The sequence below is a fragment of the Melitaea cinxia genome, chromosome 24, assembly GCF_905220565.1.
Source record: "Melitaea cinxia chromosome 24, ilMelCinx1.1, whole genome shotgun sequence".
NCBI classification, from domain to species: domain Eukaryota; kingdom Metazoa; phylum Arthropoda; class Insecta; order Lepidoptera; family Nymphalidae; genus Melitaea; species Melitaea cinxia.
The window spans coordinates 3,679,087-3,693,780 of NC_059417.1; the positions used below are offsets into that span (position 1 = coordinate 3,679,087).

The 14,694-nt window shown below is 31.9% G+C and overlaps 1 long non-coding RNA gene across 1 annotated transcript in view; it reads right to left on the minus strand.

Annotated features, from left to right (window-relative positions):
- The window catches only part of LOC123665663, a 64,904-nt gene extending 50,388 nt beyond the window's left edge, over positions 1–14,516 (minus strand). The window contains exon 1 of the long non-coding RNA XR_006745095.1: positions 14,224–14,516. This is a non-coding gene — a long non-coding RNA (uncharacterized LOC123665663). The remainder of the gene's footprint in view (positions 1–14,223) is intronic.
- Between the last annotated feature and the right edge of the window lie 178 nt (positions 14,517–14,694).

A 14,694-nucleotide genomic window follows, 5' to 3' on the forward strand; every position in this document is an offset into this window, starting at 1 on the left:
AGCCATAATAAATTTAAAAAATTTCATTAAAAATAAAAATATTGTAAAGATAAAAAAAAAGATATATTAAAATTTACACAAGACCAAGTATGCACTTATTCAAATGTGTACACCATTAAGTAGGGTTACATCTAACATCTACGATTATTGAATTAGCGTAGTATTTCTTGGATATTGGATATCGATCTATACAGCCAGCACATATATTTGTTATATAAGCTACGAAGCAAGGAGGAACTATAGCGAACGTAAGAGAAACAGGAACAAACTAGTGCTCGCTTTCTTACATAAGAAAATAGGCTATCAGTACCCTTCAATTAGATGGATAATCGTAACCATACTTAGGTGACAGTTCGAATATGACTCCCTAGTGGGATATCCTGTTGACAGCCCGAAGATTAAAAATTTGTATTTATTCTCTCATAGTTCTCATTATTTCGGTACCTTGTTTGTCAACTTAGCCAACGAATCGTCATCCACTCATTAATGTCAATGAACTTATTAAGAACATCCTCTGTGGGACGTTAAACTATGGACGACTGGACTCGTGTTGGTCGTATGAATGAAATAATTATAGTAAGGTGACTTTACCTTAGAATATAATTTAAATATTAATATGGCATCCGGTTTCGAGTTGACTGATATTGCGAAACCGGATTTATCCGGATATGTTGTATATTATATAAAATATGAGCATATTCATGATTAATTTCAACTACAATATTTCAAAAATGAAGTTTTAAGACGTTTAATCATAAAAACAAACTTGAATAAACAATTTTTTTGTAATTAATTTAAAACTATATTTAGTTACACGTTTCAATGAACTACTCATTAAGCTTTAATACAGATCAGAAAATTATCCATTTTCTATATAGAAAACCATATTATATAACATAGAGTTCATAAACTTTATACCAGACGTATAACGTACACGTATACATGGCACTTCTCTAAACTATCGTATCTGAGGGTAGATCAATTTACCAAGGTCTTGAAATGTAAGAATATGAAAGCTGTTCCAAACGGTTGAATCCGACTCGATTGGCTTTATTGACTGGAAACCATGGAGACACTTCTAATAAATGAATGCTATATAATTTGGTGATAGATTCACTTCAATTATAATTAATTTATTAAAAACAAATATCATTTTAATTTTTAAAACGACAATTCAATAGTGCCTTTGAAGCCCACTTGAATATAGAAAATTTTGGTTTTTACAATATTAAATTGTGGGTCTTAACAACGTGCCTCGGAGAGCACGTCAAGCAGTCGGTCCCGGTTGTTATCATGTACACCTAATAGAAATCGTTACTCATCGTATATCCGCCAACCCGCATTTAGCAGCGTGGTGGATTAAGCTCTGATCTTTCTCCTACATGGGGAAAGAAACCTATTCCCAGCAGTGGGAAGCAAAGCGCCTTTTGTACATTTTTCTACTAATTATTGTTAATGTTACTTGCTTATTTTATTTCTTGTTTGGTGAACAATAAAGTGTAAATTAAATAAATAATATATAAATAAGAACTTGTGTCACGGAGTTTATGATCGTGCCTCTCAGAAACGATTCAACCGATTGTTATGATTTTTTTTGTGTATATTTTTGTGTTATGAACATTGGTAAGTACATTGGTAAGTATATTTCATACCAACTATCCATTCCTTTTTTTTTGTTTAAACTTCACGGGTTTGATATTTCGCAAGGCAGGACAATGATTGTTCGGTCAGTAACGTTTATAATAGAATTAGATTTTAAATACCATTCATTGTAGGAGTTAAAATAGAAAAGGTGACTAACATAGGCAGAGGTTTAGAAAATTGGTATGTCTTAGTCACATCGCTTACGTGCCAGAAGTCATTATATGTAATTGTATGGAACAGTACAAAAACCGCAATTTATTATCGAACTATTATATCATATGAGAAGATTTTTTTTTTGTTTTTCGAATATCTGACCATATTTATAAGTATATAAACAACGGAGCTGTTAAACAAAAAAAAAACGACTTAAAATCCTTTCACTAATTCAAGTTAGGAACAATTTAAAATAAAAAATATAAATAAAGAAACGCTTCATAGTCAACAGTTTGATATGAAACAAAACACAATCACAAACGTTCTTTATAATGTTTTATCATGTGCTGAGAACCCGCGACCGCTACGCATCGGCCTTGCCACTGCGCCATCGTCTCATCGTAACAAAAAAGAAATGTAATATTTATTATACCAATACTTCGTCTACAACAGTTTAAAAGGAAAACTGACTGTCTCATTTATTTACTACTACAACCACAAATATATAATGCGCCAACGTTTCTTATGTAAGCGAGCACTAAGACGCAACATAGTAAATTCCGCTCCTGAGGGAAATAAAATACACGTACAAAAAATAGCGTCGCGAATCAAGGCTATACAGTAGAAGCCTTTCCTGAAAACTAGTTTCTCCTTTAAAATGTCGTTTTCGTTATTAATAAAAAATAGGTAAAAAAACTTTTTAAGTTAAACGGTTTTATGTTAAACATACATTGCAATGTTTAAGATAAATGTACTAAAAACCAAAAAATAATAAAATAGATACAGTCGTGGGAATTATAAACATATGCATAGACTAGACTAAAATAAAACCGTGGGGCACGTCAATTGTCTGCAATCGTTGATTAAAATGATTGTTTTGTAATATTACACTATAATTAGGCAGTTGTTCAACCGACAACGATGGACGTGTGATAAGTAGGGCTAGAATGTGGAAACAAGCTAGCAAGCTCGATTATAAGCGAGTTTTAGGGTTTCATAGTGGTGAGCGAGTAGTACTTTTATCATATGTTTTGTCGATTAAAGACAAACTACGAGCAGTGAAACGATTCCTCGCCAGCCAGCAGTGTGAATGTCCAACGATAAACTAGTTGAAACATCTCTTTTATTTACATGGAGTGTATAACTATTGGAATTTCCATGAGCAAGAAAATAGTAAGTAATTTCCTCACCGTCTGCGGGCCAACTGCCTATTTTAACGACGAATTAAACGATTCTTCTATCGCACATTAAGTCGATAATTTGTAGACAATTGACGTGCCCCACGGTTTTATTTTAGTCTAGTCTATGCATATGTTTATAATTCCCACGACTGTATCTATTTTATTATTTTTTGGTTTTTAGTACATTTATCTTAAACATTGCAATGTATGTTTAACATAAAACCGTTTAACTTAAAAAGTTTTTTTACCTATTTTTATTTTCTAGTTTTTAGTTTTTATTTCGCATTCTGTTTAATTAATTTAGTGCTTCATTATTGCAAGGCCCATCTTAAATATTGAGGTTGTATAGTGCACTGTATTCTTCTTGTCAAGCCTTTTTATTTGATACCCATATTGGTGGGATTGATAAAAAATTGTTATCAGACATTTGGTAGCGGCGGCCAGCTTAGATTTCAATTTTGCATAGTAAATTGTATTTTACTTGTTGAGACCTTTCATTTGATACCCATGTTGATGGGATTGATAAAACCTAAGTTATCCGCCATTTTGTAGAGGCCGCCATCTTGGATTATAATTTTATATAGTACATTGATTATACTGGTTGAGCACTTTCATTTGATACCCATATTGATGGGATCGATAAAACCTACGTTATCCGCCATTTTGTAGCGGCCGCCATCTTGTATTTCAATTTTTTATAGTATATTGTATTCTGCTTGTTGAGCCCTTTCATTTGATACCCACATTGATGGGATTGATAAAACCTACGTTATCCGCCATTTTGTAGCGGCCGCCATCTTGGATTTCAATTTTTTATAGTATATTGAATTCTGCTTGTTGAGCCCTTTCATTTGATACCCATATTGATGGGATTAATAAAACATAAATTATCCGCCATTTTGTAGCGGCGGCCATCTTGAATTTATAATGATAATGAATAAACATAATTGTATTGTCACCAAAATTCAAAGTGTATACAAAATTTCAGATTAATCGGTTGACAGGAAGAGGGTGAAATTTGAATTACTAAATTTGACCCAAGAATAATAAATAAAACAAACGGGGTGAGCTAAATAAAACCGTTTAATAAGATCGATTCAGGTCCATGTCAATTTTATTTACTATTCGGATTCATATTTCATTCTGTCATTTATTATCAATATCAAAGTTTTAATGAAATTTGCATTATAACTCGTTCGAATATTAATAACGTTAAGAATAAGTTAATTTAGCAAATATTGTAATAGGGTCGACAAGGTTTCTTAAAAAATTACAATATGAATTATTATCATATGTTATATGAATTGTCATTAACTGAGGTAGGGCACAGCAGGAAATTCCGTGCTCAAAATATGGAGCAGCCCGACTGCGTTAGTACCTCGACCTTTCAGAAGATCACAGCTAAATAATACTGTTTTCAAGTAGTGTTGTGTTCCTGTGATGAGTAAGGTAATCAGAATTCTTGGAGAGTGTAAGGTCAGCAACGTGCTTTCGATGCTTCTGGTGTCACAGGCGTCTATAAGCTACGGTAATCGCTTACCAGTTACCGACCTAGTTGTATCAAAAAAAAAATCATTGTGCACATTATGATTACACGTATTTCATTATATCGTACGTAAACTATAAGTATTATTATCATCGTATTTTTATGGATAAACACATTTTAGGACACATTAACCTTCTATTTAAATATCATGCAAACACGCATGGCATGATGTTTGGTTATAGCTTGAAATACATCTAAATCTACATAATTTTGTATGTAAACGCTTGTCTGTGACAGTTAGGGACACTTGTTACTACATAAAAAGTCTCACGTACGTACTCATAACATACGTATTTATACTAATTTCACAAAAAGAGATTATTTGTGACTTTTTTTTGTTTGTATTTTTTCATCGCTTTTGACTTGAGTGCTGTACGTCAAGTCTTATGTAACTAAATAATTTTTTAACGTTAATACGTTTTTTTCAATATAAGCGGCTATTTACCATAACCACAACTGAGTAATAACCAAAATATTGCACTGTGAGAATTATTTCTGGAGAAGAGAGTGCGAAACACAAACACAGTACCTCCAAAAATTCGAGTTTTTTTTTAAATATATTGGCACACACCTAGTTTAAGTCAGCAGTTTTACCGTCCTACCTACCGGTTAGTTTTTAATATTTGAAAAATGACAATCAACGTTTAAGAGAGGAAATCATTTTTCATTGCCACAATTTATTTACAACCAAGCTATCGACATTAATTTTACAATATTTATAAAATATTTCTCAATCAGCGTCATTTTTTAATCTTCGTCACATCAGAGCAATAAAAAAAAAGAAAATAATAAAGATCACGATAAGGAGTTTCTAAGGTATTTAAAAAATTTTAACGTTCGCAAATTAACATAAATTACGTCGCATTAAAACGACTCGTATTAAAAATAATAAGGTCGTTAGAGATACTCTGATTCTTGTATGTGTCTATTATCGCTTGTGGGAAAACCACATCTATTGTCAATTGTTTGTATTTTTATGATGGAATTTTGAAACCTAGGCGCTGAATCGTTATTTACGAATTGTATACAAGACTCATCTGTAACTTATGCTTTTAAGTTTAGGATAACTGTTCCTTTTTTAACTTAGCTTCTGATTTTCACAATTGGAACACTTTTCAATTTGCGAAAATTTACTTGTTTTTTTTTTTTGATGCATAGACTTTTATAACAATTGCAGATTATATTATCTTTATAATATAAGGTCAACTCAATATAGAAAATTGGGATGTTCTGTATCTTAATATGTTCCATCATATGATTATGTGGTTCTTTATGAAAAATTACCCCCTAAAATACCAAATTATCGTCAGAATGCGTAATATTAGGGTGCTTGTTGAATCATCTTTATATTATATATCTTTCCGGACTTCGATCTACTATCTAAACTTATAATATCTCAATAAACTTTTTTTATCATTTGAATACAATTATTCCAATGATTCAATTAGAAAAATTGCATTAACTTTTATAAATTTTATATTACTAATTTGTATGATCTATATAGCTTATCTTGCGCTTGTCTTGTACATAGCAATTGTGTTTTATTTTTCTGTTACCTCAAAACAAAAATACATTTAAATGAAAGAGAAACGACCGTATTATTGTGATTTTAGTAAATATGTACAATATGTGGATATATTTCAAATAGTACTTATTGTCGTATATTCGTTGTGTGCTTACGGAAGCTGTGAGATACGTTCTATAATTAGTACGCGGAGTAACACAGTAACACAAAACAGCAGATACTTAGATAAATTAACGAGAACGTATTCTAATAAGCGGTGAACACATTAAAAACGCCAAACATCTAACTTGAATATTTACCAATAACCGATTTTTTTCATCACTTACGAGTAAAATCGGATTTTTTTTATAAGATTTTATATAGAATATCATAACATTAAATTCTAAACTTAGTTTTTGAAGTAAAACTTTTTACACACGCTTGACTTTAGGAGTAAGCTGGTGAATGCGTGACGATAGCGTTACAAAAATTGTGAGCGGGCGAGGCGAACGGAATGTGAGAGGGATATATAAGTTAGTGAAGATAGAGAGTGAGTTACATTTCGTAAGTCTTACTTCAAACGTGTGGTCTAAAGCACACTTTTTTAAATCTTTCTATTTGTATTATTGTTAAGCACATGAGAAAATATTTCACCATTTTGCTATTTCACAGATTTATTAGTTACTTATAATTTATGAGCAAAAGATAAAATTAAATCGGTACAGTCTTGGGGGATTACCCTTCATACGCATACAAAGTTACAAACACAATATTAGTTTCTTCTTTATAATGCTATTGTTTAACACTTTATAAGTTATAGCAAAAGATATCTAGATTGATTATAATAATCATGTATCGTGTTACATGGGAAGACAATACACAAATAACAAAATCATAAATAAAATAAAAATGTTGTCTTTCATCTTAAAAGTATATAACATTATCACGATAACAATATCATTTTTACTTTCATTTAAGGTACGTTACAAAAATACGAGGAAATATTAAAACCTTGAACGATTTCCATTTCATGAACCAGTATAAATAACAAAAAATATCAAACAATGACTGATTCTCTACATAAAAAGTGTCACAATACACAAACTATGTCACAGTAAGTGGTTATTTTCTTTATACTTAAATAATCTCCTTTCTTTATACTTACAAATATTTACCCTAAAGTTTTAAATCAACTTTACCAGTTACTGAAAAAACACAGATTGATATATCTGACACATAACGGCATCCAAAATATTACGACGTGACGTTTTCGTTTCACCTACAAACAGTTTTTGTTTGTTTGAATTATGATGTGCATGATTATGATTATATTTTTATAAGAAAAAAAAAACGACGGTATAAAAATCATAACACATACACGTGTACACGTTTAACTACATAGATCAGTATTAGTTAAGGCGTGATTTGTCACAAAACCTGTAACATTGGTTTCACGTTTATAGTATACTTGGTGCGTTTCGTGATTTTACACATGTAATTTCTGATCGCGTAATCCATCTTTCTGTCATCCATGCATCCATTTTTACAAGCATTATAATATTGATGGAATTTGTAGAGTGAAGAATATTTATATACACGCATAAAGTCATAGACGTAATGCATATAAAGTAAACATTAAATGTAAAGTCACGTCTTACGCAAAATATTACATTTAAAATAAAAAGTTAAGTATCTTATATACAAAATAGGTACATAGCCAAAAATTTTATTTACAGACTAAAAAAGACAATGTTGTCAAACATGAAACATCCAATTAAATTTCATATAACATTAAAACAAATTGAAAAAAAAAACAACCGTTTTACTAACCGCAGGTAAGCTACAAATCAAACAGTCAGTTATCAAGCATTAGTCAATTAAACAGTTTTTTTTCCAACATGGTCTTGACATATCATATCCACCCATACCCGGTAGGGTTCTTACGGTATCGGTCACAGATACATAAATCGTTATGCGCTTACGGTAATGTCGTAATGGCATTTTCGAACCGTTGCAAAATGTGTCTTCTTGTTACGATTTTTGTCACGTATTGTGTTAGTTTTTGTAATTTTTTCTCACATAGGGTGAATGACCTTTTGACGCTTTCTTACTTTTTTATAGTACTTAATAAGAGGTATTATATATAAAGCTACGCCAATATAATAAAGCCAAACAGTTTATTTGTATGAACACGCTAATCTCAGCAAATACTGGTTCAAGTCGAAAAATTATTTTTGGGTTGGATGGACCAATTACCGTAAAAGGCTGTCCATACATTATTTTACTACATTTATTCCTCAAATTAACACAAGTGAATCAGAGCTAGTTTTTGATAAAATTAATATTATAATTCCAATTGTTCGGTTCGTTTTCATATAACTTTTGCCAGAATTTTAAATAAAAATATATATAAATTTATTTTATTTACTCTTAGTTCTTATGCTTGTCATTTTCATTTTTATTTAAAAAGTAACATAATTATTTATTCTCAGTTGTATAACATTAAAATTGATAGTGTCAAGCTCATCTTAAATGTCATTAATTTATAAAATTAATTGTTAAAATTTCACTTGTACTCATAATTTACCATTCATCGTCGAAATTTACAACAAAAGAAAAATTACTTATTCCACTTTTTTTATAAACCAAGCAATTACCATCACCGCAAAACACCTTATTGACGGTAAGCGGAACTTAGCTATGGTAAGCGGAGTCACAATGGTGAAAGCCACGTTTGTTATTGAGAGCGAACCAAGTCTAATCCGAATGTAGGGCCCTTTGCTGGTTATCTGATACACGATCGTCTGTTACCGATACTTCTGTATGATTTAATATCCGCTACTATTTGAAATTACTTGAGAAATATATTTTTAGGTTGCTTTCTATTACATACAAAGATTAAAAAAAAAACAATATTCTTTGTTTAAGCACATCTTTTGAGAACGAAAAAAATTTGATGTAATTTTATTTTTTCCCCTTAATTAGGGACGATTTTATTGACGTTATTTTCACAAAAAGTCAAGTATTTCAAAAATGTCTTTCAAATGTTTTGTAATCGCATAATAATTAAGAGCGATATGCCGCTCTATGACATTCAATTTGTTCCAGATCCCCCTCAGTTCATTATCCACTATGGCTCTTAAAATATCGTCATCAAGCTCCTATGAGCATCCAGGAAAAGATACTATCGCTTGATGCCACTTGCCCCGATTTTTTTTTTCAACCGTCGCACGCACGAACATCGCCCTTCTGGATTAAGATTCTTTACCAAGTCTCTAATAATACAGAAATTGAAACAACAAAATAATAAACAAATGGAGACGAGTAACAGAAAAATAAGATTACTTTCTTACCGTCATTAAACAATTACTATTAAAAGTCCCATTTAAAATTTTAAAGATTTATGTCGCTGATACTTTATAGCCTACGAATATACAAATATAGTTTCAAAATGAAAAAAGTACAAACATTTTACAACATTCGTATAGAAGATTTCAAATTAACATGATTATTTTTATTGCTAAAATTATTCAAAAACGGGATATTTACTTACCATGTTTTTTATTTTCATTTTGCGAAGCTCGATATTTCGACATTAGCTACGAATGTCTTGATCACGAGACATTCGTAGTCTCAAATATGGTAAATATCGCTTTATATTTTTTTAGCAATTCGTATAGAAGCATAGAGTCTTATAGTCCATTCTCCAAAAGGTCTCTAATATGTAAATGAAGTCTAGATTAGACTGTAAATATATATTAGACCAGGTGTAGGAGGTAAATCGGATTCATGACGCACTTTCTACAAATCTTGTGCTGTGAAGTATACCAATTGACGTTCTTAATTAATTATGTTTGGCGAAATTAAGTATGTTATTTATTAATACATTAATTTACACGTACGCACTAAAGGTACAGTGGGCAACAGAAATGTTAGAAATTAAATAAAAATTCTAGTCGGTGTAGGTACCTATACCCTCCGCGGATGTCGTGATAGATGGTTCATTTTTCTGTCTAGATAAGTGGAGTTCAAAATTAATAGAACATTTTTCCTAATCAAAAGCTGGTTCTTGCTGTTTGGTCTCATTTAAATTTGACCGATATCTGATGAGCGCTTCTTGAGTTATACATATTAATGCGTAGATAGTAAAGTGAATATTTCTTTCAATTAATTATTATCATATTTGAAATACCTACTATTAATATATTCATTATGGAATGTATCTTTATAACCTTATTTATGCACAACAAAGTTTATAATGAGTACTTCGTAAATTATAAATAAGTAGACGCCAGACGGTGACACACGAAGATTATGAAAAACAATTTAATAAAAACAGATACATAGCCATATATTTTTCTTTCGCAATTATTACTAAATAACTAGCTGTGACCCGCGATTTCCCCCGCGTTAATTTGAGGAAAAAAACGTACTAAAATATTATATAGCCTATCGCCTTCCTCGGTAATTGGGCTATACATTACAAAAATAATTTTCCAATTCTAACCCAGCAGTTTTTGAGATTAGGGCGTTTAAACAAACGAACACTTTTCAGCTTTATTTTATTTAACCTATAGATTAAACTTGCCCATTATCACATTAGCTTTCGCAATATAGCAATAATGTTGTTTCCGGTGCACGCCTAAATATAAATAGCACAGTGTACATGAGTGCACGAACAGCATTGTGTATTCTAGGAAAAACCAGAGTTTTATCGATTTCCTACAAGTTCTAGGACGCGGGGTGGAGTTTGATCGGAAAGGCCGCGATAACCTATCTCAAGGTATATTAATTTAGGCTTATCATTCGATGAAATAAGATACACGTACTAGTTGTAAGTAACTTTAGTAGTTTAATACTGACAATTGATTGGCACAGTGGTTACAGTAACATCACTTTCTAAGTCAGGATATAATTTTCACGTAAAGGGCATATAACATCAAATAATCAAGGTAGACTCAAAAGCGGGGGGGTCGAAAAACATAACGGATTATCACAAGGATGGGGAGGGGGGGTCTGTAACGAAATATCACGATTATTTATTTTTCGTTGAGCGCGTGATGTCTAAATTTTTTTCTGTGTGAGCATTTTTATCTCGATGCTTAACAGTACAAAACTTAATGAGATTATAGCTGTTTATAAAGAAAATATTCTGAACAGAAAATCACACGTATTTTTTGTATATACCCATACATGGTATAGGTGGGGGGGTTAAAGTTACTAAAAAACCTCAAATGATTAATAGACAATCCCTAATACAATACGAGTATTATAAGTATATATAGATGGTAGGGCACAGCAGGAATTTCATGCTTAAAATATGGAGCAGCCCGACTGGGGAAGTACCTCGACCTTACAGAAGATCACAGCTAAATAACATTGTTTTCAAGCAGTATTGTGTTCCTGTTTGGTGAGTAAGGTAACCAGAGCTCCTGTGGGGGGGGGGGGATTGGGTCAGCAACGCGCTTGCGATGCTTCTGGTGTTGCAGGCGTCTATAAGCTACGGTAATCGCTCACCATCAGGGAGCCGTACGCTTGTTTTCCGACCTAGTTATATTATATAAAAAAAGATACAATTGGAATTCATTATTTTTTCTATTTGTTACAATAAATTCACTTCATTTTTTGACTTGTAATTCCCATTAACGGGCACTCTCTTCTCACGCTACCAAGAAGAATTTTTCTGTGTACCTATAATTTTAAAAATTTATCAAAAAGACAATACACGCGTGATACACAGGTCGCACAGATAATTTTCTTTTAATATTCTCCGCCATAGAGTAAAAAGTGCTTTTAATCGATATTGATAGTGTTTAATCATTACTCATTTATAAACTAAGTATATAACTACTAATTTATACACAATCTGTCTATCGATCTGATATCTTATTTTACTTCTATCTACGGAATTTTAACATAATATCAAATTGTGAAATCTATCGACAGCATTCAGATTCAGAGATAGGTGATTCCGGAAAATAGGGGCTAGTAACGTTTAGGCGCAACAAAAAGTCCCCGAAAAAGATCCGAAAATGATACGGTTACGGAATTTTGTTTTCGGACAGAAGCGGATACGGATATCCGGCTTATCGCTGGTTAAAAAGCTTAATAAACAAGCAAAATATAAGCTTTAAGATTTAAAGGTTTTTAAACATTAATAGTCACCAACACTACATTTATAATAGGTACAATGTCGATTGGTGCAATTGGGGTTTTAGCACTCGCCCTACTCATATCGGGAAATGGCGTTTTTGAGACCGTTAAAAAAATCTTTAAAAATTGTCGTACAAATTGATTTAAATTTAAAACTTTATATTTATCATTAAAAGTTCGAGCCACAGGTTAAACAAATACGCATCGCGTCACCTTTGATAACCTAAAATTTTAATTGAATTTAAGAACGAAGATTATAAAAATAGCAGCGTCAAGTAATTTTATTATGTTACTAGCAGTGCCCCACGTTTTCACTCGCATTAATTTGAATAAAAACGTACTAAAATATTTTTAAATAAATTTAATTTTAGTCAACATCATCATTCATCATCATTTAAGCCTAATACAGTCTACTGCTGGACATAGGCCTCCACAAGTTCGCGCCCATAATGACGTGAACTCATGTGTGTTGCCCCTAGTCACCACGCTGGGCAGGCGGGTTGGTGACCGCAGGACTGGCTTTGTCGCATCGAAGATGCGGCTGACCGTCTTCGGCCTGTGTATTTCAAAGCCAGGTGTTGGATGGTTATCCCGCCATCGGTCGGCTTTTTAAGTTCTAAGGTGGTAGTGGAACTGTGTTATCCCTTAGTCGCCTCTTACGACACCCACGAGAAGAGAGGGGGTGGCTATATTTTTACTGCCGTAACCACACAGCATTTTAGTATTAGTATATAAAATAATCGTGTCGCGGTGTTTGTTACCAAACTCCTCCGAAACGGCTGGATCGATTTTTTTATAAAATAATAAGGGTCGTTAGGGATGGCCATAAATATCATATAAATATATATATATTTTTAATTATTTGACAATTTATTTTTATTTTTATTTTATTAAGATTTGGCATTGACAAATACATACAACCTTCTACCATCAATCCTTTTTTAATTGGACTATGAAAATATTTCATTATTCTTGAAACTGGCTATAATAAGCTATCAATTTATATTCTGTAATTGCATATTTTATTATTTAGCAATTTAAAATTTAACAATAGGTATAATTTATCCTACTTAATTAAATGCATGATGTCGGTCAAATGTAACTAAAAAACAAAATAAACTTTTATACATAGCTGTAAATAAACAACTTAGGGTCAGTTTCATCGGTGTGGGTGAAGTTTATCCTCCACATAGATAAGTTACGAATAGACTTAAATCGTACGAAGTAGAATAAGGTCAGAGAACCTTTTTTCCTTAAATATAGACGAATTCGATGGTAAAAAAGCATAATATATCAAAAACTTTTATCCGTTGGTTACCATCATCCTTTAAATTGCGTTTGATTCCACAACCGATGAAAAAGGCCCTAAATGGAATAACTGACGTGAGATTCCGATATCTTAAATACACGTAAAAATATATGTTAATAAGTTAATAACTATTATAAAGAAATAATTTATAATCACTATTATAAAGAAATGGCAGCGTAAGTAGTCAAAACAATTAGATACCTATATTCTCATTTCGCGAATTCAAGTCATTATAAAACTGATAAGTTTCTAAAACTCTAATAATCATGAATAAAGTAAATAAGTGATTTTTCCTTGTTAAACAATAAGCGGCGTTATGATATCTAATTAAAGTAGGTATATGAAAAAAATATTAGTTTATTCAGTTAAAAGTCGGTACTGGCATAATTACGTAATTTTTTGTATATATTTAAAAGGTTTTTTTTTACACAGTTTAGTGACGCTATCACTTGGTGCTTATTATCACTTGAAAGCGAAAACTTCGCGAGGTCATGAGTAATTAATCACGATAATAAAATACCTAAAATGTTAAGCCCGGATGCGTGCATATTTTATTACGAAAAGACTATCACTTTTATCGTATTTACTTAGTACTGTATTACAATTTTTACTATCATAGAACACGATAAGAAAATATTTGATATGGAAAGAAACTTGGGGAATAAAATGCGTTCCGTGTGAACGCGAGTAATGGGGTAGGTACTTGTGCAATTGCGCTTGAAGGGTAACTAACCTGCTATCCTCAAAACGGCACGGTCTGCCGGGTCCAGCTGCAATATGGACAAAGGCTTGTCCTTCGCCCATTCTTTCAAGCTGAAATCGTTCTCGAATTCCATGTTTTTGTCATCCAAAACACGCAATCTCGCCCGAACTCTCGCACATAATTGAATCAATCCCACCACAACACTAGAGCCGAATACTGCACATTATAAAAACATCAGAGACAACGTTATACACGAATAAAAAGTAAACAAAACGTTACGCTCATTATAAAATGAAAATCGATAAACGCTGTACAAAACTCACGAAAGATACGGCACTGCGTATCTCGAATTTGTAAACTCTGATAATTCACAACTACCACTGCAATTTGACACAGAAACTAAATCGTCGTGTGAAATCAATTAAAAATCATCCAAATCCAAGTGGACGGAGGAACTAACAACTGTTATAGGTTATCAATAGCACCGAACGTCATACACCG